Source organism: Asparagus officinalis, chromosome 3, assembly GCF_001876935.1.
Source record: "Asparagus officinalis chromosome 3, Aspof.V1, whole genome shotgun sequence".
Lineage (NCBI taxonomy): Eukaryota > Viridiplantae > Streptophyta > Magnoliopsida > Asparagales > Asparagaceae > Asparagus > Asparagus officinalis.
The window spans coordinates 5,691,323-5,696,809 of record NC_033796.1 but is presented as its reverse complement, the minus strand read 5'-3'; positions in this window follow the sequence as shown (position 1 = coordinate 5,696,809).

The following is a 5,487-nucleotide window of genomic DNA, read 5'->3' as shown; positions in this document are numbered from 1 at the left end:
TTTAATTATTACCCTATTATATAGTCGGTTCATGAAGAAATAATAGTTCGAACAAATTAAATAGAACCATGCGATGCGGTTCTTTTAAAATATTTACATACAGATAAAATAACCGACCTAAATTATTTCGACAATCCGTAGATTGTAGCTACCAGCTACCTACAATCTTTTTAAGGAAGTAGATTTAAACTCATGTCAAGCACAGTACTGCAATCAAATGATCGGTACCTGCTATCTTTGATTTTTATTTTTTTATTTTTTTCAGCTCACTGAAGCCTAAGCCCAATAAACTTGACATGAGCCCATGCCAGATCGCAACAGCGTACTATAGCATAGTATAGCGTGCACTTTATCATGAATGAGACTAATAAACCCATTGAAACTTCGTAGCTGGCGTTAACATGATGATTTTTTTACCTAGTAGAGAATTCAAACACGGGGCTAACCTGCTATGAATCGTCTCCTAACAGCCACAATAGCGCATCAGGGCTGGAAAATTGATAATAACCGCTACACTTAGTATCATATTTAATGGTCATATAAGCATCTATGCAACTTAGTTTAGAACTCAAGAGCACTGAATTTACAAAATGAAGAGCTACTACGTAAAGCACGAACTAAAAAAAAGCTCTAATTACCCTTCAAATTTACTTTAGGGTTTGTTTGGATTGGGGATAATAAGAGATAAGGGAAGTTAGGGGAATATTCATCTTCATTTTGGAATCACTTTATACTAGATAACGGGGGAGAAGAGAAGATAAAGAAGGGGAGAAAAAATCAAGTTTTTGTTACCCCAAATTTGAGGCGTAACTAGGGTGAAGAGAAGGTAATAGAACTTCTAATCAAAAAATAATTATGGAGAGACCATTTTACCCTCTATCTTACTTCTAACAATAAAACAATTTAACAAAATGCAAGGTTGTTTATGTAAATTTACATATATTCCCTTCACTTCTCTTCATTCTATTAAACTTTCCAAACGATGTGAACTAAGTTCCCTTTGATTTCTCTTATTACTAACTTCCCAAACAAGTTTTACATATTCCATAATTACCTTCTTTTTACTTAACTCATCCTATGTTCCCATAACTTCTCTTCACTGGGTGCAAAATTGCAAATCCAAACAAGCTCTTAGAGCAAGTCCAGCAAGCTCCCACCCCACCTCCTAAGGCTGAGGTGGCGGTGGGAGCTTGCTGGACTTGCTCCAGCAAGCTCCCAAGGGAGCTCTGAGAGCTTCCGTGGCACAAAACCTAGGGTTTTGTGCCACGGAGCTCCCAAGCGGCTCCACAAATTTGTGGAGCGCTTGGGAGCTCTCAAGCAATTAAAAAACATTTTTTTTTTACAAAAAACTCCTTGTTTTTTTATCTTTGCAATAGAAGAGAGGTTTTTTGATAGAAGAGAGGTTTTTTTGATAGGTTTTTTGATAGAAGAGGGGTTTTTGATATTGTTAGAGCTCCTAACTAGGAGCTTGTTGGAGCTCCATAAAATAAGGAGATGCTCCCAAGACTTATTTTTATAATTTTTTATACTAAAATGTTTAAGAGCTCTTGAGAGCTTGCTGACTAGGACTCCCAACTGGGAGCTTGCTGGACTTGCTCTTACTCAACTTTCAATCTCTACGTGCAAAGAATCAGAGGGCACATTATTTATCATTTTTAAGAATGAAGCGAGGTCCAAACTGGGGAAGGGAAAGGGACGGGAAGTTCAGTAACTTTTTTCTTTCCATCTTTCAGAGGTGTCCTCCGTCTGATTCATTGCCGTCCTCCAACTAAATTCTACAGATACTATTGGGTACGTTGTGATCTACGGAACGAAAACATTATAAAGTCTTCATAAGCCTTGACAACTTAATTTTGTGTAAAATCAACTCCCAAATATTTGCGTGGAAAAGCGAATTTTGCGAAGAACGAAGACGTTTGCACGTAGTATATTTAGGTCAAGCTCCCCATACCTGCAACAACAAAGACATTTTGCGTGGATATTGATCCTTTCATTTATGATCCTATTTACCTAAATTAGCCACCCTACAAGAAAATACGAAAAGAAGAGTCCATTTAATTGCTATTCACAGGAAAAATACGAAAGGAGTCGGAGAAAATTGGACCCTTCTTCGAGTGCAAAAGGGTCATAAATAAATAAATAAAATCATTCTGGGGTCTATCTGCAAAACTAGACGAGTAGTATGTTCAAGACGATAATAAGGCAAGGGTTTAACACTAAATTTTTCTTCATGCCCCCCCACCCTGATTTAAGCCTGAAATCTTTCTAGCTACTAAAATTTAAAATATATAGTTCTAAAGAGCAACATCAAAATCCTTTGAAAGTGGGCAATTCATTATAAATACAACCACACAAACTAGAAAAGTGTGATAGGCCATTAATTATGTGGATGTGGGTACCCAAATCTCTGGCGTAGAGAATTCTGATGCATGTGGAAATAAAGGAGGACATGGGCTGTGCAAAGACTCATCACTGCCCTGTTCGATCTTTACTGCAAGCGTGCTCTCACTTGGAACGTCCTCTCACCCATCAAATACACCACTGCTGTTGGCTTGCACTGCTCCTCTATTAATCAGAGAAAAACCCAAAAAAAAATTGTTCTAGTGTCAGACCATTCCATCTATTTCAACATGATCACTATATACATCTAATATGTGGTTGGTTTATAAAGAAACTAGATTTAATCCAACCATGATTTGTATTCTCCTCTCAACCAAAACGAAAGACGCCAAAGCTTCCAACGCTTAAAAACCAAGCTTCAGTTGATTTCCTCTCTTACTGTCGCCCTCCGATAAAGCATCGACATATACTGGTACAGATTATCATCCATTTGCAGCTTATTATCCTCGACCTCCAGACTCCTCAATTTCAGCGTTGTGTTGTATGTGTACTACTGATGCACGTACATGAAGTCATCAGAACGTAAGCACATCTGAAGTGCTCGAGAGTTTACAAGAAGAGTGCTCGATCGAGAGGTTGTTGGAGAGAGACTCATAAATTTTTCCACCTAAATTTTTTTCGCTTTTAATATCCAACACAGGAGATCTCAGGTTGTTGAAGAGAGACTAATAAATTTTCTACCTACATTTTCGCTTTACGGACTATGTTTAATGGAGAGTTCATAAATATACAAGGTTTCTCAAGGAGCTAGAAAGAGTTTGATACGTTGGAGGGATGAGATAAGTCAAACCAGCTCATCATCCTAACCATGCGTTAAACCTTCAGCGTGGAAAATCAAATAATTTCAGGTCTTCGCTTGAATGTAAAGGACTTTTTTTAACGCAAAGCTAAAGACAATGATTCATTCAATAAACCAAATTAATTGAGAAAGAGATGAGACGCATCAAAATGCTGAAACCCTGGGCATCAGCTAACCCTGCAATCGTGAACCCCCACCACAGATTGTCATTATTGAATATACTGAAAAAGAAACAGAGAGAGATGAGAGAGAGAGAGAGAGAGAGAGAGAGAGAGCATTTATTTGGGATGCTTGGGTTTCTTCTACCATCAGCACCATTACTTTTCACCATTATAACACTGGCAGGTGGAGGAGCCTCAGAAAGCATCCACCAGGCGTTCTGACCTTGGAAGCTCATTTCACCAACCATTTATTTCTTTGAGTGAAAGCAAGCACCATCTGTTGATGGCTCAAAAGTTTGAATCAGCCGTAGGCATCAGGAAAATAAATGCGCCCATCTACCACCAGGCAAGTTCACCCCCCACCCCCCTTGATCTCATTAAGAGGATATTGGTTGAAAATATAACAAATAGAAGTGGGGGAATTTTTTTTTATAGAAGCCCTGTGTGTAGGCAATCATATTAAGAAGATAGGAGAGCGATGATGCACATATCACTATTAGCTATTAGTCTAGTCAAACTTAGTCTAGTCAAACTGCCCATCAATACGGTTATAATTAGCACGATATGCGTTGATAACTTACGGTAACGCGCGAGCATCAAGACTTATGCCAGACCAAATGTCTTTACCCTCTGTCTCCTTCGCCGTATGATTTTCTTTTAGAGGGCGGATTTCTTTTTTCCAAGAACAAACTGATATTAAGGTGTATTAAAGAGGAAAATAACATCACTTTAAAGGCGTCAACTATCTCATGCGAAAGAGAGCACAGTGCAAATATATGCATGCATAGGTTTCATGTAATGGCATTACAAAGCAAGGGGAACAAAGCAAAACCTCTGATCACAAAAAGGATCGGTTAACTAGGTAACAGTATTCATAATCTATTCTATTCTGGAGCTCCAAAGGCTAGTCATTGGTATGGAAGTATAACAATACCAATCACTATACAGATCAATCCTCTGAAATGTATAAAGGTACAAGAACATAACAGCTGTCTTGAATCATCAGCCTCTTTAACTCCACAAAATACACCTGATGAAGATGACTTCACTCCCTGCATAAAACAAACAAACCGAGTTAATGGGGCTGGAGTAGGATGGTACATGCATATGTGGTCCATAAACAGTCAAAAACATTTCTTTTTTTTTTTTTTGCACAGTACAAAAATAAAACCAAACTATGTCAGTTCTTTGATTCAATAAAAATACTTTTTGAAATGCTGTATGCTTAGTACTAATCCCTAAGATCATGATGGTCAAGATAAGTGCAGCTATAGTGGCACAATGAAGACATCAGCCATCAAGAGTCAAAAACTTCTAATAGTAGAAGGTAAACAAACTCTACCTACAATAGCCAACAGGTGCTCTAGCCAAAATCATGAAGCTGCTGGGTATACCAAAGTGAAACGAAATTCCCAAGACTACGAAAGCTTAGAAAATAGTACACATTTTGACAAATGAATTGTCACGCTTTTAGTTCAGATCCTTGAACAAGAACCCAAGAGTTTCCTTCTCCAGATAACTGTTCTTAAGTGTCTGTTTGCTTTCATGTGAAATGATCAGAAAAGGCATACAAAAACCTTTGTTTAGGAGAAATTGGAAACTTGTCCATATTGCAGTTAAGAAACAAACTTAAACCTTCTGCTGTGCTTGAGTGCTTCCCCAAACAGTAGAGCAAAAATATTAATTATTAGTTCAGAAACTGAATTGAATTAAGTACTTGCCCAGATTTAAGATGGCAAAATTTGAATCAACAGACTTTGTCCCTATTCACTGCTTACAGATGACAATGCATAAAGATATGCCGTTCTGCTATGTCGTGACTCACATGCTATTCAATTGGGTTGTACCTGTGTGAAAAGCACAATGATGCTATGTTTTCGTCCAAAAACTGTTTGCAAGTTGAATCTATATAGCAACTACAAATCCTTGAGTTTGAAATATTTTCCCACTTTACTATGTTGAATACATGTGATGTCTTACTTACCATGTCATAAATTTCAATATTTACACTGCAAAAACCTTACTTCTAAAGTAAAGAAATAAAGTATATGAAATTTATTTACCTACGCTTCATCCTTGTATCAACTATTTGGTAGAAAGAAAATCTCCCATGGCACGTTGTCAAGG